Source organism: Salvelinus sp. IW2-2015, unplaced genomic scaffold (genome assembly GCF_002910315.2).
Source record: "Salvelinus sp. IW2-2015 unplaced genomic scaffold, ASM291031v2 Un_scaffold4647, whole genome shotgun sequence".
NCBI lineage: Eukaryota > Metazoa > Chordata > Actinopteri > Salmoniformes > Salmonidae > Salvelinus > Salvelinus sp. IW2-2015.
This window is the reverse complement of record NW_019945916.1, coordinates 7,560-34,429: the sequence shown is the minus strand read 5'-3', so window position 1 is coordinate 34,429 and position 26,870 is coordinate 7,560. Positions and strand designations below refer to the sequence as shown.

General features: G+C 42.6%; 1 pseudogene; it reads right to left on the bottom strand.

Moving 5' to 3' along the window:
• Positions 1–3,700: 3,700 nt before the first annotated feature.
• On the bottom strand, positions 3,701–20,366 carry LOC112077522 (septin-9-like; annotated as a pseudogene).
• Positions 20,367–26,870: the final 6,504 nt, after the last annotated feature.

Here is a 26,870-nt window from a genome sequence, read left to right as displayed (position 1 = left end):
ACAGCTTCATAGAGAACACACAGACACACAGCTTCATTAGTTAGTACACACACAGCTTCACTAGAGAACACACAGACACAGGTTCACGAGAGCACACAGACACACAGCTTCATTAGTTAGTAAACACACACAGATTCACTAGAGACACAAAACACACAGCTTCATTAGACAAACACAGACACACAGCTTCATTAGTTAGTAAACACACACAGATTCATTAGAGAACACACAGACACACAGCTTCATTAGTTAGTAAACACACACAGCTTCACTAGAGCACACAAACACACAGCTTCATTAGACAGCACAGACACACAGCTTCATTGTTTAGTAAACACACACAGATTCATTAGAGAAACACACAGCTTAATTATTTAGTAAACAACACACAGCTTCACTAGAACACACAAACAACACAGCTTCATTAGACAGCAGACACACAGCTTCACTAGAGAACACACAGCTTCAATTAGACAGCACAACACACTTGCTTCATTAGTAAGCCCACAGAAACACAGCTTCATTAGTTAGTACACACACAGCTTAATTAGTTTAGTACACACACATAGCTTAATTAGTTAGTACACAGACACACGGCTTCATTGGATGCACCAGACACAGCTTCATTAAATAGTATATACAGACACACTTGCTTCATTAATGAAGGTCATTTTCTCATTAGACCTGGGCTGCACAACGCTGGACGTCTGCCAAGAAGACCAGTGAAGGGATGAGGCAGACGAGGAGGGAAGGTTGGTGAAGGATTGCAGCTGCTCTTACCCCTCTCCCCTTTCACTTTATTCTTGCTCTCTTTGCTCGTTGCTGTTTTAGGGAGAGGTTTTCAGAACAGGGGTGTGTGAGTACAATAATGTATGTGGGGGTCTGGATCTTAAACCTAGTGTCGGTTGGGGGTGGCGGGCGAGGTTTGCGATGGTCGCGGGCAACGGGTACTGGCATGTTGCATCTGTCTGCTATGCCAAGGGGAGGCGCCATTTTTGAATACGAAATCTCCCCTTTGAAGACTGGGGGAAAGAGGGGGAATTGCACTCACTCTCTCGTGCACACACACAATCAAATATACATATAGTGATGGAACCATGTGTTTTTTGTCTCGGAAGTAGGAGATATTTACCTTGTAAACCCTGGAGGAAAAGAAATGTTTAGGCCTATGGGTTAACATGAATTTACATCCTATATATGTTCAACTAACACCACTGTGAAACACAACCCCAGTGTAGCAGCACGGTTCACCAGCTCTTCATTGAAAGTGGGATAAATTGTGGGAGGTTGCTGAGGGATTAGTACCTGTTACCTCTGTCCCTCTGGCAGCCACTAACACGCTAGACAATTCCTTTTCTGTCAATTCCATTAGCATCTCCTCTTAGCCTCACAGACCCGATGTCTGCAGCTCCTCTACAGATCGATCCGTGGGCTGGCTTGTCAATAAACGCTGGGCCACTCAGTAACTGTGGGCCTTTCATTTGCTCCTTCATTTCACTGTGGGTAACATGCACTCTCAGGACTTCTGGTAATTAGTGTAAATGCATTTCAGCCGTGCAACACGAGGCAGCGATATCGATTACTACTTGCTAATCAGGAACAGGCTAAATGACTTGGCAATTAAAAGGCTCCTATGTGTGACTTAAATCTGCAGCTAGATGGTATTAGATCAGTAATGCAGTCAATAGTTCTATACGAATTTTCATATAAACAACTTACCAGTTTCATCAAGTTTAAAAATCGAACTTTTTCTAACATGTTTAAGACCATAAAAATATATACAAATTTATAAAGTATGCAAAAATATAAAGGGTCTAATTTAACGACGTAAACAGTTGGAAAAGAAGGAGAAATTGACAAGGAAATGACTATATACAAACTTTCATCTTTATTTCTTGAAAATAACACGATATCAAAAGGTAAATTCTGTTATTATTAATACCAGTACAAAAATGTATCTGACAATGAATATACAGGGACAGAGCATGACGACGATGATGTTTGGAAGTTGAGGATTATAGTTTGAAACTGAAACACATAAAACCTTTAAACACCACATATACTGTTACTGGTTGATATCCAAGAAACGGAAGAAGAGAACAAGAGAAAAGAAAGTGGGAGAAAGAGAGAGAACTAAGAGTATAAAGAGGACTTTTAGTTTCAGGGTGCCACAGTCTGATATAAAGAGACTTTGATAACAATGAAATGTCTTCTGCTGTGGTGATTGGCACCAGCTAGCAACATCAGTAATAGGACCAAGAGTTGTCCAGACCATTTGCCTGACCAGGAAAAAACTCAGGTCCCTGGTTATAGGCTATGGAGAATTATTCCTGGTCAGGTCACATGGTCTGGAAAAACTCAGGCCTTAATTGTGACTGTTGTGTCCTTCCATTTTAAAAAGCATGTGCTTAGCGACAGTCTCCAATAAATAAGAAGGCAATAGTGTTGTCCAAGGCACAGAGACATGGCACATAGCTAGGACAGGAGTTTTTCCTTAACAACTTGACTTGGGCAGTAGAAACTGTGTTCTCGGCTCAGGACAACTACATGTGTGGATGAGTGGGTGGGTGGTACACTTTTTTATCATTCTAATGTGCATAAATACTATTTATTTTAAATCACTCTTTAAACATCTGTATATAAAAAAACACCCCAAAATGACATCCCCAAAATTAAAAAGGCACTGAGGCATTTTGAAATCTATTTTTCTGACAGTAATACCTGTACGAACGACGCAGCCATGAAAAATAACAATTACCACAATAGGAGGACGCGATATGTATCGCTGTAATGTCATCAGCCCAAAGCTTAAAGCACTGGCTCCTCAATGATAACGAAAACAACAAGGAGAGTGTTCCCCTCACTCTGCATCATACACGTGTAGGACCAGGAGTTTCCTGACCATGTGACTTTAACCAGGAAAAACTCATGTCCTAGTTTACAGCCTAGAAATACTAGAATCAGAGAAGACCCTAGTTACAGCCTATAAATACGACTCAGAAGAAGACCCTAGTTACAGCCTATAACGAAGATTCAGAAAGACCCTAGTTACAGTCTATAACTACGACCTTGAGAACGTCCTAGTTACAGGCTTTTACAAGGGATCAAGGTTTTTTCTGGTCAGTTCAAGTTATGGGAAAACTTCTGCCCTACAGACGTGTCGACAATGTCCACTAGACTCAAAACCTTCCAGTCACCCCCGACATTATGTAACCCTGACCATTTCAACAGGCATTATCAACTTCCTCCACAATTAAACACTCCCCATTCACCATCTTCAACTGACCCCTCTTCGGACATCATAAACAGAACTCTGACAAATTAATCAACTGCCATAGAATGAATAGATTTTATTTATATGTGTCATACTTCTAAATACTTAGCTGAGTATCTGTCCTGTGCCTCTTTTGCTGCTGTTTCGCGATGGATCCTGTAACCACAGTTCTGGGGCCGAGTGTAGAAAGCGTCTAAGAGTAGGAGTGCTGATCTAGGCTCAGGTCTCTCTGTCCATGTCATCTTTTATCTAAAAGGCAAAACTGATCCCAATCAGCACTCCTACTCAGAATCCAGTCCCTCAAGGCTAAACTACTACCTTCTCAAAGGGAACAGAAATAAACGTTGTAGAACCTTCAGATAGCAGGTCAAATTAACAATGAACGAAGGATGTATTACAAAAATGGATGAGAAATCAATATTTTACACCCGAACAAAAGTTTGAGGGCACTTCTGTCACTGCTTGTATGTAATGGGCCTGATATCACAGTGCTATTTTGTTCAACCAACCCGACAGACGAGGGACCTAAAGAATAACTGAAATAACAGAATAACTGAAAAACACACAGATTAAGGCTGCAGTACATTAATAGTGTTTACTTAGCCTGGTTAACCTTGAATGAATGCAAGTGATAGCTAGCATTTAGCCCCCCCCCCCCCCCCCCCTTCATGTAGAACGTTAGTCCAGAGAGACAGGTTATTTCAGAGGGGCAATGCATTGGCATCAACAGTCCCATTCTATGCGTCTGTATTTGGCCACTTGGGGCGCTAAGACTACGCTCCTCAGTCCCCCAGTGTGTGGTTTACTCCCTTCTGTAGAAGGGTTTGGCATTGAGAGTGAGTGGAGGGGAGAGAGGGATGGAAGGATAAACGGGAATGGAAGTGAGCGCTCATGGGACACAGTGGGCAGGGCTCTACATCTCATGGGAGGTCAGTGTGGTTGGGGGAGGCCGTTTGGCATGGGCGACGGCAGTGTTGTTTTCGTTGAGCGCGGACGCGGTACACCTCGTAGTGGATGCTGCTGGTGATGTCCTTGATGTTCTCCATGTTGGGTCCTGACAGGGGAGAGATGGGGCGAGTTAGACATCAGCTGAGGTCAATATAAGGGGATGTAATGATAAATGACACACAGACTGATTTAACAGACATTAAACACACAGACTGACAAAGACACATTGTTCAGAAACACATTATCATACTCACACACACATTCACATACAACACACACACACGTAGATATTTACCTAATCAGTAGATCCCGCAAATAGGCAAACTCACAATGAGCAATGTTCTCAACTGCAGAGAGGAGAGAGAAGACACATGGTAAGCGCAAATCAGACACCAACACACACTGATGCAGTTTCCACTACCCACTACATAGAACTAGTGAGAACAGTGGAGAGAGAGAGAACTAGTGAGAACAGTGGAGAGAGAAGAGAGACTAGTGAAAACAGTGGAGAGAGAGAGAGAGAGAAACTAGTGAAAACAGTGAGAGAGAGAGAGAGAGAGAACTAGTGAAAACAGTGGAGAGAGAGAGAGAGAGAACTAGTGAAAACAGTGGAGAGAGAGTGAGAACTAGTGAAAACAGTGGAGAGAGAGAGTGAGAGAACTAGTGAAAACAGCGGAGAGAGAGAGAGAGAGAACTAGTGAAAACAGTGGAGGAGAGAGAGAGAGAGAGAGAACTAGTGTAAAACAGTGAGAGAGAGAGAGAGAGAGAGAATAGTGAAAACAGTGGAGAGAGAGAGTGAGAGAACTAGTGAAAACAGTGGAGAGAGAGAGTGAGAGAACTAGTGAAAACAGTGAGAGAGAGAGAGTGAGAGAACTAGTGAAAACAGTGGAGAGAGCAGAGAGAGAGAACTAGGAAACGTGGAGAAGAGAGAGGAGAACTAGTGAAACAGTGGAGAGAGAGAGAGAGAGAACTAGTGAAAACAGTGGAGAGAGAGAGAGAGAGAGAGAACTAGTGAAAAACAGTGGAGAAGAGAGAGAGAGAGAACTAGTGAAAACAAGTGGAGAAGAGAGAGGAGAACTAGTGGAAAAACAGTGGAGAGAGAGAGAAGAATAGTGAAAACAGTGGGAGAGAGAGAAGAGAACTAGTGAAAAACAGTGGGAGAGAGAGAGAACTAGTGAAAACAGTGGAGAGAGAAGAGAACTAGTGAACAGTGGAGAAGAGAGAAAAACTAGTGAGAACAGTGGAGAGAGAGAGAGATAACTAGTGAGAACAGTGAGAGAGAGAGATAACTAGTGAGAACAGTGGAGAGAAGGAGAGATAACTAGTGAGAAACAGTGGGAGAGAGAGGATAACTGAGAACAGTGGAGAGAGAGAGATAACTAGTGAGAACAGTGGAGAGGAGAGAGATAACTAGTGAGAACAGTGGAGAGAGAGAGATAAACTAGTGAGAACAGTGGGAGAGAGAGAGAGAACTAGTGAAAACAGTGAGAGAGAGAGAGAGAACTAGTGAAACAGTGGAGAGAGAGAGAACTAGTGAGAACAGTGGAGAGAGAGAGATAACTAGTGATAACAGTGGAGAGAGAGAGATAACGTTGAGAACAGTGGAGAGAGAGAATAACTAGTGAGAACAGTGGAGAGAGAGAGAGATAACTAGTGAAAACAGTGGAGAGAGAGAGAGAGGAAACTAGTGAAAACAGTGGAGAGAGAGAACAGTGGAGTGGAGAAGAGAACTAGTGAGAAACAGGGAGAGAGAGAGATAACTAGTGAGAACAGTGGAGAGAGAGAGATAACTAGTGAGAACCAGGTGGAGAGAGAGAGGAGTAACTAGTGAGAACAGTGAGAGAGAGATGAGAAAGAACTAGTTAATGCTGACGCGGAACAAATCTGGTGTCTAAAAGACAGTCAGACGCCGCCGGCCACTGGATGATGCGTGTCTGAATGAAAAGATAATATCACAGGTCTATAGGCCAACATCAGAACCTGCCACTGCAGACACGCGTAGGCTTCCTTTGCAGGAAATTGAAGGGTTCCTTTAGGGAGGTTTTAATAGAAGAAGAGAAGTAGACACCTGTCTCAGTCTGATGGGATGTAATTAAATGCATGGTTGAAATTAGATAATCTGAAGTGTGTGATGGTGGACATTTTAAAATGGTTTGCTGGTCGTGATGCTGGACATCACATCTACTACTGAGAGAGACAAGAGAACATCTATGGTTTCTAGCAGTATCTGTACATATGCCAATAAAAGCCCCCAGACAACACCCCCACTGAGTTTTAGGATTAGGGATGTATCTAGTTGTTGACCCCTGGCTCAGACCGATGCTAACTAGGTAACCAGAGGTGTGTGAGTGGAGCACAGTGGAACCCCTCAGACAACACGCCACCAATCCAATGAGTGACACTTTCAGTGGGGATGGATAGATCTGTACTGTAGCCTCCCCTCCACCCCTCTGTCACTATGAGACCAGAGGCCTGTACACACTGCAGCCTCCCCTCCACCCCTCTGTCACTATGAGACCAGAGGCCTGTACACACTGCAGCCTCTGTAGAGAGGTGTTACATGCCCTGCCTCCCTCTTCCACACAGACACATTGTAGAGCGGTAGTCTCAGCCAGCTGTARGACACAGTCTATATCTCTGTCTGTCTGGGGACGAGTGAAATCATCTGASGACTACTCCTCCCCAAAYCRTKATTTGTAAATCGGGAGGTGCGGGAACAAAAAGTSAGKGTGAGAGGGGGGTGACCTGGGGAGCTCTGAGGTATCGGAACACACAATATATATTTTTGTAACCTTTATTATAAAGCATTGAATGCATATCATGGTATTGCATCTTCGTCGTGGCATAGAGCAGTATAGTAGATGCACGTACAGAAGTTMCAAACAGGGAAAATGTTGAGTAGCCTCGGGTCCGGGAAAAATATGGCCTTTTATAAACATATTTCATGCAATTCTATGTAATTCTACATAACTGGAGACTGTCAGAATCTTTTTTAATATCGCACAAATGATCAAAATGACAGGCTGTACTTTGACACTGACTAACTGACAATCTGATAGCAATACAAATCAAGAGCTCAGGTCTGTGGAGACACATATATTGTCCAATATGAGGAGGAAATTATAGTCCTAAAAATTCTTTACAGTTTCACTGACTCACCCAATGATGTGCAGATCACTCACTGGTGATGGCCGATGCACTGGTGCAAAAAGCCAAGTCTCTCTCTTGTTTTACTTGGACAGATTAGAGTCTTCTCTTTTTAGCAGGAGCCATTTGCATTCCAACCTGTGTTGTTGCGGAAGGCTTGTTTTGTCTGCATGCTGTTTATTCACTTAGATTTGCAGCGTCTTCCCAACTGTACGTTATGCTTTGTTATTGGGCTACACACAATCCACAGCTAGACAATAAAWWDWTTTWAAAAAGCTTTTCATCCTCTCTGGCTAAATTATAGGCCTTCTAATGGTGTAGTGGGCAGTAGAATTAACGAAGAGGGAACTTAAATGAACTTCGATCGGTTTTATTCAAATTTTTACATTGCAAAAAAATTAAAAATAAATCATGCCACAAGAAGTACAGTCCAAAACGGAGAGGTGCCACACTGCTCCTCCCCCCTCTACTCCTTCCGCTCATCTCCTCTGTCTTGTTTAGTCTTAACTGGCCGGTGTACATTAATCAAGAAAGGAAAACTAAAAGACCTCTTCATAACGTTAGCCTTCATACTGCTAAGGAGAGAGACGATGCTCAAAGATAAAAAGACAAAAAGTGCTAAAGCAAAAATGAGAAGATGGAGAAAGAGGAGAGAAGAGGCCATTACCTTCTATGGTTCCCCACTTTGTCTTTCTTCCCAGAAGCCTCCTGCCGTTGACCTGGTACTCCTGGTCGCTGCCCACCACAGCAAACGGGATCATCTCCTACAGGACAGAAAGAACAGAGACAGACAGGAGGAACAAAGAGACATACCATAACTGACATTTGATATATATTGCAGCAGAGGGACCTAACTGTAATTAAACCAGGTTATCAACATGGATCAACATGGACCCAACTGTAATTAACCAGGTTATCAACAAGGATCAACAGGGACCCTACTGTAATTAAACCAGGTTATCAACATGGATCAACATGGATCCAACTGTAATTAAACAGGTTATCAACATGGATCAACAGGGACCCTACTGTAATTAAACCAGGTTATCAACATGGATCAAGAGGGACCTAACTGTAATTAAACCAGGTTATCAACATGGATCAACAGGGACCCTACTGTAATTAAACCAGGTTATCACATGGATCAACATGGACCAACTGTAATTAAACCAGGTTATCAACATGGAGTCAAGAGGGACCTAACTGTAATTAAACCAGGTTATCAACATGGATCAACAGGGACCCTACTGTAATTAAACCAGGTTATCAACATGGATCAACATGGACCCAACTGTAATTAAACCAGGTTATCAACATGGATCACCATGGATCCAACTGTAATTAAACCAGGTTATCAACATGGATCAACAGGGACCCTACTGTAATTAACCAGGTTATCAACATGGATCAACAGGGACCCCTACTGTAATTAAACCAGGTTATCAAACATGGATCAACATGGACCCTACTGTAATTAACCAGTTATTCAACATGGATCAACATGGACCCTACTGTAATTTAACCAGGTTATCAACATGGATCAAGAGGGACCTAAGTGTAATTTAACCAGGTTATCAACATGGATCAAGAGGGACCTAAGTGTAATTTAACCAGGTTATCAACATGGATCAACAGGGACCCTACTGTAATTAAACAGGTTATCAACATGGATCAACATGGACCCTACTGTAATTAAACCAGGTTATCAACATGGATCAACATGGACCCTACTGTAATTTAACCAGGTTATCAACATGGATCAACAGGGACCTAAGTGTAATTTAACCAAGTTATCAACATGGATCAACATGGACCCTACTGTATTAAACCAGGTTATCAACATGGATCAACAGGGACCCTACTGTAATTAAACCAGGTTATCAACATGGATCAACATGGACCCTACTGTAATTAAACCAGGTTATCAACATGGATCAACATGGACCCAACTGTAATTAAACCAGGTTATCAACAAGGATCAACAGGGACCCTACTGTAATTAAACCAGGTTATCAACATGGATCAACATGGACCCAACTGTAATTAAACCAGGTTATCAACATGGACCTACTGTAATTTAACCAGGTTATAAAACATGGATCAAGAGGGACCTAAGTGTAATTTAACACAGGTTATCAACATGGATCAAGAGGGACCTAAGTGTAATTTAACCAGGTTATCAACATGGATTAACATGGACCCAACTGTAATTTAACCAGGTTATCAACATGGATCAACAGGGACCTACTGTAATTAAACCAGGTTATCAACATGGATCAACAGGGACCTGATCAACAGGGACCTACTGTAACAGGGACGTAGCACAGGTGAGTGGAGCTATAAGCGGTAATGTGAGGGCTTATGGCTAGGGACAATTGGGTAAAGCTGTGGACAGATGTGTCAACTCAAATCACCCTGATCTTGTCATTAATCATCCGGTCCTCTGCGTCCTCGTCAAACTCCTTCTGGGGGTACACGTCYATCCCATTGGCCCGTAGCTCTTCCCTGATCTGGGGACARAAAAACAGTTCTGGGTGAGAGGTGAGTGTGAGACTGGCCCGGTAATGCTAACACAGCCTCCCCACACAGAGAGCTTCCTTCTGGAGCTGAAGGAGCAGGGTTAGGGGGAGTGACCTCCATGAAGAGGGGAGAGGTTAGGGTAGCTCTGTGACTAGGGTGGAGACTGAAAAATTAATTGAAGTGTGTTTCTCATCCTCTACCGTGGAAAAGCCCCAGTCCATGGGATGTTGCTTGCTTGTCCCTGAGATGGTTAACTGACTCTCATTTAGTCAGTTCTACAGTGATAGTTTTATTGTAATAAAACTATCACTGTAAAACACCTAGCCTGCTGGTCCCTGCTATAAAAAAGGTTGAGAAACACGACAAATGCATTACACACCCTTGCAGAGACTTGAATACATGAATTAAAAAGGTTATGGGAACACACAAGCAAAAGCCTAACAACCGCAATTAGCCAGACATGTCTGACAAATCCTTTGGATACATAACAGTATTTTGTGAGAAATCAAGACCATCTGCACACTGCGTTACCCACAGATTTAGGTGGTGTTAACGTAAATCCCTTCACTAATCTCCTCCAAAATGTTCTGTTGAAACCAACGGCCCATCACTGTCAGTGTACACGTTCACAAACAGACAGGCGCACGCACGCACGCACGCACGCACGTTAAACGTTTTCTATCCGGTCGTACAGAGCTTCCCTAATGAGAGGGACACTGGTGGGGATCTGTGAGCATGGCTGCTATAATTGCCTTGAAATGAATGCCTGCCTTTACTACTTTTTCTACTACAACAACCTCCCATTCCCCTACATCTACTGCTACTGCTGCATCTAATACAACAACCTCCCATTCCCCTACATCTACTACTACTGCTGCATCTAATACAACAACCTCCCATTCTGCTACATCTACTACTACTGCTGCATCTAATACAACAACCTCCCATTCCCCTACATCTACTACTACATCTAATACAACAACCGCCATCTGCCCTACATCTAACAAATACTACTGCCTGCACTCTAATACTACAAAACTCCCATTATGCTACATCTAATACTAATACCAACAACCTCCCATAGTCCCCGTAGCATCTACTACCTACCATCTACCAACACCTCCCATTCCCTCACTACATCTACTACTAAATTAATACAGACAACCTCCCATTTCCCCTCATCTAACTGCTGCATCACTACATACACAACCCTCCCACTTCCCATACAATCTCACTCCACTACTGCCGCATCTAAACAACAACCTCCTCCCATTCCTCCGTAAAGTCTACCTACGTATCAATCATACACACAAGCCCCCTCGCCCATACTCCCTACTACACGTACGCCAACTAGATCTTACCCGCTACATCTAACACTACCCACAACCACATCCTTCACTTCCAAATCTCTCCACTCACATAACTACTTGCTCGCCTATTCTACTGCGCCATGTACTAACATACCACCTCCCATTCTGCTACCATCGTCACTGCATCTGCCAATCATAAACATTACAACCTCCCATGTTCCACCTACATACTACTACTAATACATAGCCAACACTCCCATTCCCCCCTACATCTCACTGACTGCTTACCGTATACTGCGCAACAACCTCCCATTCCCCGCTACATTCTAACTCAACTACATCTACACAACCTCCCATTCCTACATTCTACGACTGCATCTACAACAACCTCCATTCCCCTACACTCTAACTACTACAAGCAACCTCCCATTCCCCTACCATCTACATCTACTACTAATACAACAACCTCCCATTCCCTACATCTAACTACTGCATCTACTACTACTACCTACAACAACCTCCCATGCCCTACATCTACTGCTGCATCTACTACAACTACAACAACCTCCCATTCCCCTACATCTACTACTGCTGCTCATAACTACAACAACCTCCCATCCCCTACATCTACTACTACTGCTGCATCTACTAATACAACAACCTCCCATTCGCTACATCTACTACTACTGCCTGCATCTATATACTACACAACCTCCCATCCCCTACATCTACTACTACATCTACTACATACAACAACCTCCCATTCTGCCTACATCTACTACTACTGCTGCACACTCTATACACTACTATACAACAACCTCCCATTTCCTACATCTACTACTACATACAACAACCTCCCATTCCCCTACTCTCATCTCTATAATACAACAACCTCCCATTCCCCTACATCTACTACTGCTGCATCTTACTACACTACTACCTCCCATTCCCTCACTACATCTAACAAACAACCTCCCATTCCCCTACATCTACTACTATCATCTAAACAAACAACCTCCCATTCCCCTACAACATCTACAACTACTTACTGCTGCATCTACTACTATACAACAACCTCCCCATTCCGCTACATCTACTACTTGCATCACTACTACTACTACAACACCTCCCATTCCCTACATCTACACTACTGCTGCATTCTATACTAACAACCTCCCATTCCCCTACATCTACTACTGCTGCATCTATACAACAACCTCCCATTCCCCTACATCTACTACTACTGCTGCATCTACTACTACTACAAACAACCCTCCATTCCCTACATCTACTACTGCATCTACTACTACTACAACAACCTCCCATTCCGCTACATCTACTACTACAACCTCCCATTCCGCTGCACTACTACTACTACTTCATCACATCTACTACTACAACCTCCCATTCCGCTGCATCTACTACTACATCTACTACAACCTCCCATTCCGCTGCATCTACTACTACATCTACATCTACTACTACAACCTCCCATTCCGCTGCATCTAACTACTACACTACTACTACTACATCTCATCTACTCTCATCTACTACTAGCTACTACTACTACATCTACTACTACTCTGCATCTACTACTACTCGCTGCTGCATCTACTACTATACTGCATCTACTACTACTACTACTGCTTCATCTACTACTACTACTGCATCTACTACTACTACTACTGCTTTGCATCTACTACTACTACTGCATATACTACTACTGTTGCATCTACTACTACTACTACTGTTGCATCTACTACTACTACTGTTGCATCTACTACTACTACTACGCTGCTGCATCTACTACTACTACTACATCTACTACTACTGCTGCATCTACTACTACTACTGACTACATCTACTACTACTACTGCATCACTACTACTACTACTGCTCATCTACTACATCTACTACTACTACTACTGTTGCATCTACTACTACTACTACTGTTGCATCTACTACTACTACTGTTGCATCTACTACTACTACTGCATCTACTACTACTACTGCATCTACTACTACTACTGCATCTACTACTACACTACGTGCATCTACTACTACTACTAATACATCTACTACTACTACATCTATTACTACTACTACTTGCATCTTACTACTACTACTGTTGCATCTACTACTACTACTTGCATCTACTACTACTACTGCTGCATCTACTACTACTACTGCTGCATCTACTATACTACTACTGCATCTACTACTACTACTGCTGCATCTACTACTACTACTACATCTACTACTACTACTGCTGCATCTACTACTACTACTGCTGCATCTACTACTACTACTACTGCATCTACTACTACTACTACACTACTACTACTACTGCCTGCATCTACTACTACTACTGCTGCTGCATCTACTACTACTACTGCTGCTGCATCTACTACTACTACTGCTGCATCTACTAACTACTACCTGCATCTACTACTACTACTGTTGCATCTACTACTACTACTGCTGCACTACTACTACTACTGCTGCATCTACTACATCTACTTACTACTACTGCCTGCATCTACTACTACTACATCTACTACTTACTACTGCTGCATCTACTACTACATCTACTACTACATCTACTACTTACTACTACTACTGTTGCATCTACTACTACTACTACTCTGCTGACTACTACTACTACTGTTGCATCTACTACTACTACTACTACTACTACTGCTACTATTACTGCATCTACTACTACTACTACTTGCATCTACTACTACTACTGCTGCTGCATCTACTACATCTAACTACTACTACTGCATCTACTACATCTACTACTACTTACTGCTGCATCTACTACTACTACTACTGTTGCATCTACTACATCTACTACTACTACTAATACTGCTGCATCTACTACTACTACTACTGCTACTATTACTGCTGCTGCATCTACTACTACTACTACTGCTGCTGCATCTACTACTACTACTACTGCTGCATCTACTACTACTACTACTGCATATACATCTACTACTACTACTACTGCATATACATCTACTATACTACTACTACTACTACTATTACTTGCTGCTCATCTACTACTACTGCTGCATCTACTACTACTTTGCTACTTACTACTGCATCTACTACTACTACTGCATTACTACTACTACTACTACTACTGCATCTACTACTACTACTGCATCTACTACTACTACTGCATCTACTACTACTACTACTACTGCATTCTACTTACTACTACTGATCTAAACTACTACTACTACTACTACTACTGCTCTGCATCTACTACTACTTTCCTCTTGGGTCTGTGATCAAATATTGTTTTTATGTTTCAGATCCCCACCACATAGGAGGAAGTGATGTATGGAGTCCACTGTGACCACATCAGCAGTCAGTGGAGAGGGGGAAGGAGACGGGAGAAGTTGGACAGAACTTACCTCTAGCCAATTCAAAATTGGGGGAGAGGGAGAGAGAGAGAAAGGGAGAGAGAGAAAATGAGAGAGAGACAGAAAAGGAGAGAGAGACAGAAAAGGAGAAAGAAACAGAAAAGGAGAGAGAGAGACAGAAAAGGAGAGAGAGAGACAGACAAAGAGAGAGAGAGGACGGACTCCCACAGAACTCCTCTCCAATCCAGAGCCTGGCTTTATAGGTCCTGACCTCACAAGTACTCTATACACACAAAACATCCTCAGTGTTCTCTCATTGGACAGTGACCGAACGGGCGGCAGTGGCCAAACAACTTAAGAAACATGTCCTGTTGCTGCGGAGAACACAAAATATGCGAGAGAGAGAGACAGCATCAGAAAAAGAGGAATTGGAGACAGATAAAGATGGAAGAAGAGAGAGAGAGCTCACCTTCTGTTTAAAGAAGTCCCTCTCCTCCAGGGTGAGTGTGTCTGCCTTGGCGATGACAGGAACAATATTGACCACCTTACTGAGACGCCTCATAAACTCCACATCCAGAGGTCGCAGACTGGTGCGAGAGAGAAGGGGGRGGATTGAGAGAGGGGCTTCATTTCACCTGTAGCTATAGCAGACCTGGGTTCAAACACTATTCGAAATGTCTCAAATACTTTGAGTATTTGCTTTAGCCTGCCTGAAGCGCCAGGGTTTTCACTTTTGGGACTTTTTTTATTGGTTCCATTTCAACAGGCAAGGTCAATCAAGCCTGGCAAATGCACTATAAATTATTTCAAATAGTATTAGAACCCAGGTCTGTTTTATAGTTCTTGTTCAACATTTTACAGTCTTTATTTGGGTCAACAGTGTGATACATCCTAGAACCACCAGAGGGCGGTATCCTCCAAGAAAAATACCCTTAGCGCAGCTGTCTGAGGGCGACACAAGCAGACATACAGTACTGTAGATTCACATACTCTATGTACAAGCTAAACCTACTGTATATCTGAGACCCACATCAGTCAGTGCGTGTCTGTCACTGTCAATTAAACCACACCGAGCCTTGAACCGAGCTGAGCCTTATCCGCCATAGAGCCGTTGGTTGGAGAAACCCAGTCTTCCATAAGTGTGAAACTCATCCATCTGTGGTTTGTGCAGCTGACGCTGGCTCAGATCACTGCACTATAAACAACTGCCCATTGTTGATAAAGACGTTTGGGTCAGACAGATGAGCACACACACACRAYCTCTGTTCTCATATCGCTCCCATTAGAGTATTAAACATTAGACCAGAACAGTTGTTGGGCAGGACATGTGACAGACATCCGCAACGCTGGAAGGCTGTTAAGGCTGGAACGCTGTTAAGGCTGGAAGGCTGTTAAGGCTGGAAGGCTGTTAAGGCTGGAAGGCTGTTAAGGCTGGAAGGCTGTTAAGGCTCTCGCTCTTGTACATCACAACCACAGAAATGAGGGCAAAGCCAGCAGTCCACCACAGCACTGGACCCCAGACCATTGCAACAAAGGGTAAAACCATCATGGGGTAGATGCAGAGGAGCAGACATAACACAGGAGGGAAATTCAAATAAAGGGTAATAGCTGTATACCATAGAAAAACTTTTTTTGGGGGGGGCTAGCTCTAAATGAATCTCAAATCAGGCCCAGATGTGTGAGCAGCAGAAACACCAAACACAGAAACTGGAGCAGGGAGGCAAACACAGGCGGTTGTTTCAAGTCCTGGCGAAAGAGAGCGAGAAATACATTTCTTCCAGTCATGGAAAACGGGTGTTATGGGACGTGTTGCAACTCGCTGCCTGTGAAACAGGAAATGGATGGGGGTCTGGAAGAGTAAGTGTTTCCACATCTGTCTGTCCCTCTGAGCTGCAGGAGCAGAGGAGGATCCACTACAGGTCAATCCAGAGCGGTGGTGAGGGGTAGTAGAACATGAGCTGTACGTTCAGACAGACAGTCCTAGACTAAAAAACATACTCAGAGAATCTCCATTCTGTCCGGGAATCTGGCCCATACATAGGCTGTATATGTTACACAGAAGGGCTCAGTATGACGTTGGACATCATATCGGATATTTGAATGGCACAACACGGGGCATTAGATTGTTGTTATAACTAATGTGTATCAGAAAGTCATGCCAAACTCACTGTGTCCTCCTTCTCTGTTTTCTGTTCTGATGATTCAGGGCTATTTGAGTAGGACTCTCCCTATGACTCACTGTTTATCTAACATAAATCACTTCACTCCCTCTCTCACTCGATTTCTCTCTCTCTCCTTTTTAAATCTCCCAGTTGCATATTCTCTACTGTTCAGGGACAGCAGGGGGCAGCAGCACTGTTGCACTGACACTGTGCATGTGTGTGTATGACAGTTATTGTGATTGATTACATGCCATTTTTGATCAYTCAAAAGGCATGTCAACTGTATAGGATGGTAAAAAGTGGAAATTCCAAAGAATGAAGTTTAGCTAATAATCAGCTTGACTATCTCCCAGCCAAATCTAAACACTCACCTGAAACATTCCACACATTCATAACCTTCACAAGGAAAGTGTGAGTGTGTGTGTGTGTGTGTGTGTGTGTGTGTGTGTGTGTGTGTGTGTGTACGCATGCCTGCCTCACCAGTGTCCAGTAGGGGGTATGAAGTAAATACAGCAGTGAACCCGTGAGTCTGGAATCCTCTTCTTCCTGTTGATGTTGATCTCCTCCTGAAGGTACTGCTCATACTGGGCATTAATGAACTTCATGATGGGCTGCCAACTGTGGAGGGAGGGAGGGGAAGAAGACAGGAAGTGGAAGGAAGGGGAGAGGCAGATTAAAAGAGAAAGGGGGAGTTTTGGGGGATGGATAGAGGGAGAAAGACAGGAAGAGGGAGTTAGCAGGGGGAGAGAAAGAGGATAGATGAGGTCATACACAGTACTGTGTACACTAGTCATCTAGATGAGATGTATGAGGTAAGCATTTATATTAACGAGAGAGAGAGACAGTACCACTCAAAAGTTTGGACACACTTATTCATTCATAGGTTTTTCTTTATTTACTATTTTCTACATTGTAGAATAATGGTAAAGATATCAAAACTATGAAATAACACATATGGGATCATGTCGTAAACAAAAACGTTTTAAACAAATCAAAATATATTTTATATTTGAGATTCTTCAAAGTAGCCACCTTTAACCTTGATGACAGYTTTGCATTTTTTGMATTTTTTTGGTTACTACATGTGTGTTACTACATAGTTTTAATGTCTTCACTATTATTATACACTATTATTACTTACATACACCTTAGCCAAATACATTTAACCTCAGTTTTTCACAATTCCTGACATTTAATCCTAGTAAAAATTCCCTCTCTTAGGTAGTTAGGATCACCACTTTATTTTAAGAATGTGAAAAAAACTAGTTTAAATGAGTGCAACCTTGTGTATGTAAAGTTCCGACTTCAACTGTATATATCTATCTATGTGTGTGTACACACACACACACACACACACACACACCACACACACACACACACACACACACACACACACACACACACACACACATAGGATAGATATATACAATTGAAGTCGGAAGATTACATACACTTAGGTTGGAGTCATTAAAACTAGTTTTTCAACCACTCCACACATTTCTTGTTAACAAACTATAGTTTTGGCAAGTCAGTTAGGACATCTACTTTGTGCATGAGACAAGTAATTTTTCCAACAATTGTTTACAGACAGATTATTTCACTTATAATTGACTGTATAACAATTCCAGTGGATCATAAGTTTACATACACTAAGTTGACTGTGCCTTTAAACAGCTTGGAAAACACCAGAAAATTATGTCATGGCTTTAGAAGCTTCTGATAGCTAATATCATCATTTGAGTCAATTGAGGTGTACCTGTGGATGCATTTCAAGGCCTACCTTCAAACTCAGTGCCTCTTTGCTTGACATCATGGGAAAATCAAAAGAAATCAGCCAAGACCTCCAAAAAAATGTGTAGACCTCCACAAGCCTGGTTCATCCTTGGGAGCAATTTCCAAAAGCCTGAAGGTACCACGTTCATCTGTACAAACAATAGTAAGCAAGTATAAACACCATGGGACCACGTAGCCGTCATACCGCTCAGGAAGGAGACGCGTTTGTCGCGTTCGACGCGTAGAGATGAACGTACTTTGGTGTCGAAAAGTGCAAATCAATCCAAGAACAACAGCAAAGGACCTTGTGAAGATGCTGGAGGAAACAGGTACAAAAGTATCTATATCCACAGTAAAGCGAGTCCTATATCGACATAACCTGAAAGTCCGCTCAGCAAGGAAGAAACCACTGCTCTAAAACCGCCATAAAAAGCCAGACTACGGTTTGGAACTGCACATGGGAACAAAGATGTACTTTTTGGAGAATGTCCTCTGGTCTGATGAAACAAAAATAGAACTGTTTTGCCATAATGACCATCGTTATGTTTGGAGGAAAAAGGTGGAGGCTTGCAAGCCGAAGAACACCATCCCAACCGTGAAGCACGGGGGTGGCAGCATCATGTTGTGGGGGTGCTTTGCTGCAGGAGGGACTGGTGCACTTCACTAAATAGATGGCATCATGAGGAAAGAGAATTATGTGGATATACTGAAGCAACATCTCAAGACATCAGTCAGGAAGTTAAAGCTTGGTCGCAAATGGGTCTTTCTAATGGACAATGACCCCAAGCATACTTCCAAAGTTGTGGAAAAATGGCTTAAGGACAACAATATCAAGGTATGTGAGTGGCCATCACAAAGCCCTGACCTCAATCCTATAGCAAATTTGTGGGCAGAACTGAAAAAGTGTGTGCGAGCAAGGAGGCCTACAAACCTGACTGAGTTACACCAGCTCTGTCAGGAGGAATGGGCCAAAATTCACCCAACTTATTGTGGGAAGCTTGTGGAAGGATACCCAAAACATTTGACCCAAGTTAAACAATTGAAAGGAAATGCTACCAAATACTAATTGAGTGTATGTAAACTTCTGACCCACTGCGAATGTGATGAAAGACATAAAAGCTGAAATAAATCCTTCCCTCTACTATTATTCTGACATTTCACATTCTTTAAAATAAGTGGTGATCCTAACTGACCTAAGACGGGAATTTTTACTTGGATTAAATGTCAGGAATTGTGAAACACCTTAGTCAAATACATTTAAACTCAGTTTATGTAAACTTCCGACTTCAACTGTATATACACATAGATAGGATATATCTATGCACATCCAATATAAGCACATTATAAATATAACATTTCAGCTATGGATTGTAGTGTTACTGTACCAGTTCTCGTTGTTGATCTGATCCCCGAAGCCGGGCGTGTCGATAACAGTTAGTTTCATCCTCACCCCCTTTCTCTCATGTCTGAACAGGAACAGACACAATTAGATTGAATACAAGCACCTCAGAGGCCAAATGTACCTCAGACTGTAATCACAACACAGGGTAGACTGAGTAGAGGGTGAGATGGATACAGTGAAAGATGTACCTCAGACTGTAATCACAAAGGGTAGACTGAGTAGAGGGTGAGATGGATACAGTGAAAGCTGCAGCTAGAGAGGTGCAGAAAAGAGTGAAATAAACAGTATGAGTGATCTCTTCCTCCTCTCACCGTGGCTGACAGACTTGATATGGATGGTCTTGGGGATCTCTTCCTGGGACGTGGCCTGCACTGACTTACGGCTCACCTTGGACTTGAACAGAGTGTTCATCAGAGTGGACTTCCCTAGGCCGCTCTGCCCTACACACACCACACACACACACACACACACACACAACACACACACACACACACACAACACACACACACACACACACACACACACACACACACACACACACACACACACACACACACACACACACACACACACACACACACACACACACACCTGAATGTCAAACACATTGGTAATGCAAATAAACACAATAAAGCCACAATTGAGATTTTAGTCATCTAGTAGACCATCTTATTCAGAGTGACTTACAGTAATGAGTACATACATTTTCATACTTTTGATTCGTACTGGTCCCGTGGGAATCAAGCCACAACCCTGGAGCTGCAAGCACCATGCTCTACCAACGGAGCTAAACACAATAACGTAGAAACTCTACAATGAAGGTAAAACAGTAGCCCATGCCTTGATTTAAACCAATACCCTCTCATCTAGCGTGACTGTAGGGAATGACTACTCTGACAATGGTGGACTTCCTCTCACCTTTCTCCAGAACATTCTTCAGTCACTCTTCCCACTAACAGGTTCATTCCAGTGGTGTAATGACTGACTAGCATGGCCTCATTATTTCACACTGAGACAAACAGAGTTTAACACCAGAGCTGTTCCAGCCTGTCACAGCCACTCAGGGGAGAAAAGGAGGCTATTTCACAAGATCTTGGCTGCAGTGGTGGAGAAGTTACAGGTGTCTGCAGTAAGGCCTCCCCGCACACACACGTTTCGTCAGTGCCTTTTTCACACATTTTCTCTGTGGCTCTATGAGCCGCACGTACAGAATAATGACTCGGTCACTTGGCCAAGGCCCTCCCCACTCCCACTCCCACTCTCCCTCCCATCCATTAAAGTTGGCCTAAAGGAAATGCATGTCCTTTCAGGGCTCAGACCTGCAGTCTGGGGAAGAGCTCTGCTGTCAATTAAACCACACTGAGCCTTGAACTGAGCTGGGCCTTATCCGCCATAGAGCCGTTGGTTGGAGAAACCCATTCTTCCATAAGTGTGAAACTCATCCGTCTGTGGTTTGTGCAGCTGACGCTGGCTAGATCACTGCACTATAAAACTGGCCATTGTGACAAAGACTTTGGGTCACACACGCACCATAAGTCTGACGCACACACACTCCCCCTGTTCTTTATCTCTCCCATACAGAAGGGTTCCCTAACTGTAAACAATTTTTTTATTATTGGACATAAAACAAACACAGTCTTATGTCAGCTCCAAGTGATTTTTTTTGGGGGGAAATCTGTTCCAAAGTATTCCCACGCATAATAGAGAGATGTATGTGATCGATACAAATGTAAGCAAGGTTTGAAATGATTCAGTTTTAGTCTAATATTATATCACTTTGGGCTTCTTGCTGTCCACTTACAGTCTACAAATGATTTATAATTATGTTCCGGCCCCATGACCATCCACTCAAGAAACAAAAGTCCCACGGCTGAATCTAGTTGATGACCCCTGCAATAGAGTGTTAAACAGACTGGAACAGCTGTTGGGCAGGACATGTGACCGCCATCTGCAACGCTGGGTAGACATGCTACACTGCAGTCTGGAGAAGAGCTCTGCTCTATCAGCAGTAGAGAGGAACCAGCTGGAGAGGAGGGTGTGTGTGTGTGCGTGTGTGGGTCAGAAGATAGAGGACATGGGAGACAGATTGAAAAGCTGGACTACACAGAACCCTGAACATTCTAGAATTAGGGAACAACATACTGTGCATGGACCCAAAAGATTGCCTGTAGCACCTGACTACCGCCAACATCACTTTTGGCMCCTGGGATCAACTGTGGGTTAACGAGGGAGAGTGTAGTGTTTATGACCCCTGGACAGGTAACACACACAGTTTAGTTCACTGTCTGGTTAAGTCAACACAGACTGGAGCTCAGGGCCTCTGGTGTTCTTAGTAAGTGTTCACACACACATTAAATAATGGAGGTTTATATGTTGAAACTTCTTTTGGGATTTAAGGCTTCAAACAACTGATTAATGACCGGGCCCTCAGTGTCTTGACTTCAGACCTCTAACATTAKGGGAAGTAGTACAGCATCGTCCCTTTACAACACATCTGTGTTTGCTTCGGACCTGAAGAATCAAAGCTTTCCAGAGAGCCTCTCCAGTGTTTCCACCAAGTATAACAATTAACCACTTACTGTACTCCAATCAAAACCCATTGCCATACAATACATTTTGGATTATTAATCTGTTATGAAAACCCAAATTGCCCGTTCGGGGACCGATGTGATTGTTAAAGAAGAGATGTGCACTATCCAGGCCAATACCAAGCCTGTGCTCATGCTGTTGGAGTCCCATACCAGTGGTACTGTATCACATATTTTTAGGGGTCTAGAATTCCCCTGAACGGTTGGTATGAGTGGCTGAGCCTGAAGAGGGGAATCCTGTGAGCTACGGAGGGCCAAGGTCAGGGCTCAGTGGGATGGGCTGTAGACATGCTGATCCCCCTAGCTGAATGGCTGGACCCAGAGACCAGCCAGATAGTGGAGAGGAAGGACGGGGTATCAATACAACAACACAGGTTGTATTAACATTAGAACCATCTCAGAGTAGTCCTGATCTAGGACACGTTCTGCATTTTAGTAATGAATCAGATTGTTAGACAGGAGGACCTGATCCCAGATCAGCCATTCTACTCTTAGATGCTTGTATCATTAGATTAGTAGTGTGTGTGACTGAGGGTCGCGGCTGGTTATCATATAAGGATGTGGGAGGTATCATTAGATTAGTAGTGTGTGACTGAGGGGTCACGGCTGGTTATCATATAAGGAGTGTGAGGTATGCCCAGCAGAAACCAGCTTCCATTTCCACACACACACACGTTCAAAAGTTGGGGTCACTTAGAAATGTCCTTGTTTTCCATGAAAACAACATGAAATGCATTGCAAAATGAACAGGAAATATAGTCAAGACGTTGACAAGATTATAAATAATGATTTTCAAATTTATTTATCAATTGTGTCCTTCAAACTTTGCTTCATCAAAGGATCCTCCATTTGCAGCAATTACAGCCCATTCGAGAGCCGTGGTCAGTGTCGNCGTTGACAAGGTTTTATGAATCATGTTTTTAATTGAAATAATAATTGCATCCTTCAAACTTTGCTTTCGTCCAAAGAATCCTCCATTTGCAGCAATTACAGCCTTGCAGACTTTTGGCATTCTAGTTGTCAATTTGTTGAGGTAATCTGAGAGATTTCACCCCATGCTTCCTGAAGCCCTCCCACAAGTTGCACGCTCCCACAAGTTGGAATGCTTGATGGGCACTTCTATGTACCATACGGTCAAGCTGCTCCCACAACGGATCAATAGGGTTGAGATCCGGTGACTGTGCTGGCACTCCATTATAGACAGAATACAGCTGACTGCTTCTTCCCTAAATAGTTCTTGCATAGTTTGGAGTGTGCTTTGGGTATTGTTCTGTTGTAGGAGGAAATTGGCTTCCAATTAAGCACCGTCCACACGGTATGGATGGTGTTGCTAAATGGAGTGATAGCCTTCTTTCTTAAGATCCTTTTACCCTGTACAAATCTCCCACTTTATGGTATGGCTATTCGGATGTTATCATTTTCAACTTTAAAAGGTGCAACAAAGACCTAAGTGTGTGACACACCTGAAAAAAAATGGAACATATGGCAATGGACAGTGACAAAATATACAATGATCCGAACACCTCAAACTTAGATTCGTCTGTCCATAACACCTTTTTCCAATCTTCCTCTGTCCCGTGTCTGTGTTCTTTTGCCCATCTTAATCTTTTCTTTTATTGGCCAGTCTGAGATATGGTTTTTCTCTTGCAACTCTGCCTAGAAGGCCAGCATCCCGAGTCGCCTCTTCACTGTTTGACGTTGAGACAGGTGTTTTGCGGGTATCTTTTAATGAAGCTGCCAGTTGAGGACTTGTGAGGCGTCTGTGTCTCAAACTAGACACTCTAATGTGCTTGTCTTCTTGCTCAGTTTTGCACCAGGGCCACCCACTCCTCTTTCTACTCTGGTTAGAGTTAGTTTTGCGCTGTTCCGTGAAGGAGTAGTTACACAGCGTTTGTAAGACATCTTCAGTTTCTTGCAATTTCTCATATGGAATAGCCTTAATTTCTCAGAACAGAATAGACTGACGAGTTTCAGAAGATGATTTTGTTGTATTTGTTTCTAGCCATTTTGAGCCTGTCAATCAAACCCACAAATGAAGATGCTCCAGATACTCAACTAGTCTAACAGTTTTCAGCTGTGCTAACATAATTGCAAAATGGTTTTCTAATGATCAATTAGCCTTTTAAAATGATAAACTTGGATTAGCTAACACAACGTGCATTGGAACACATGAGTGATGGTTGCTGATAATGGGCCTCTAAACGCCGATGTAGATATTCCATAAAAAAATCTACGTCTTGACTATATTTCCTATTCATTTTGCAACTCATTTCATGTATGTTTTCATGGAAAACAAAGACATTTCTAAGTGACCCCAAACTTTTGAACGGTAGTGTACATGTAAACCAGGTCAAAAATCCTGACCTATGGTTCGCGTTGCTCCCGCCTAGGGAAATAGAACCTGCGAGAAAGAGCCCTGTAGCTTCAGACTATCTGATGTGGAAGAGTGGGAATTTGTGGTGACCCGGTGTCCAAGTAGACCTCACAGAGCATGTACATGGAAAAACATTGAATCACAGGTAAGACATTTAACTCATTTAATATAGTGCGTTTGTAACGCCACTCACTACTTTTAGCTTCATAGTTTGTTTGTGTTTGGATAGCTTAATGTTCTGGTTGATATTTAGCTAGCAGTCACTCACTTGGCTAAAGTTAGTGCTGTCATAAGAAGGGGCATGAGGGAAGTCATACAATATTAAATTTTTCTAAGTAGTGAGAACGCTTGGGAGCAGGCAATGTTGAAAAGTAATATTTAAACATGTACTTTCTTAAGTGTAGTTTTGTAATTGACTAAAACACGCAGACAACAACAAAATTGCTGTGAGCCAATTGGGTAATCAAGGCAACCACAGGCTGTTTTCCCCAAAGTCAGGCAGGGCCGCAATGTTCTATTTAATACTGACTGGTACTCTATCAGCACGGTAGAATTACATGTTTATATAGCTTATTCTTACATGTTCTGTGTTTGAGCTGCTTTTGAAAGCGAAAGTCTAATTAAAAAAATTATTAGCATTGTTGAATTCGATTTTCACAATACCAAGCTAGGACTGATGGTTTGGTTAGCTAAACTAGCAAGTCTGTTTGTTTGGTTACCAAGGCAGCTACTGTAGCTATCTAGTAAACCTCCTAGCTACTTCAGTGGATGTTGAACACATTTCTACCTACAAATGAACAACATTTTTTGTGACAAATGTGTTCCATTATAGCTATGGTATAAACGGGATAATCAACTCGGGGCTCTATGCATTTTCTGCATTTTCAGTGGAAGGTTAGTTCCACTCCACTAGTGAGACTTGGAACACCCCTTCCACGTCGTTCATTATTTTCCATAGAACACATAGCCCCTCGTTGATTATCCCTTACATGATCTCCTGTTGATGCTGTTTGGAATATAAAAATACTTAATTTACCGCATTTACTGAGATATCAGCATATCACCTCACAATACCAATGTAGCTCTGAGAGTGTATGCCACTTGAGCCATAGGGTTCTTGATGGAACCCTTCCAACTCATTGAAACATTTCTACCCAATAATAGAGTAGCAGTTTAGTGATGCACATTCATCTCACCAGATAATAAACTAATAAAGGACCAAAAGAGATACCCAGACACTAGAATTACAAAGGGATTACTCTTGCCATGTATGATACCATGCTTCAATGTAACTATTGTTACACAGGTACAGCAACCTAAACCTCTTTGGGATAGGTGGCAGCATTTTCACGTTCGGATGAAAAGCATGCCCAGAGTAAACTGCCTGCTACTCAGGCCCAGAAGCTAATATATGCATATTGTTAGTAGATTTGGATAGAAAACACTCTGACGTTTCTACAACGGTTTGAATGATGTCTGTGAGTATAACAGAACTCATATGGCAGGCGAAAACCTGAGAAAAATCCAACCAGGAAGTGGGAAATCTGAGGTTTGTAGTTTTTCAACTCATTGCCTTTCCAAGATAGTGTAAATGGGCGTCATATTGCACTTCATAAGGCTCCCACTATATGTAACAGTCTTTAGAACCTTGTTTCAGGCTTCTACTGTGAAGGGGAGCGAATAAGAGCTGTTTGACTAAGGGGTCTGGCAGAAAGGCCATGGGCTAAATCATGAGCGAGCTGCGTTCCTTTTCATTTCTAAAGACAAAGGAATTGTCCGATTGAAACTATTGAACATTTATGATAAAAACATCCTAAGAATTGATTCTATAGATTGTTACAAGTTTCTACGAACTGTAATAGAACTTTTTGGACTTTTCGTCTGAACTTCACCTGGACTGTGATTATTATTATTTGACCATGCTGGTCATTTATGAACATTTGAACATCTTGGCATGTTCTGTTATAATTCCACCAGGGCACAGCCAGAAGAGGA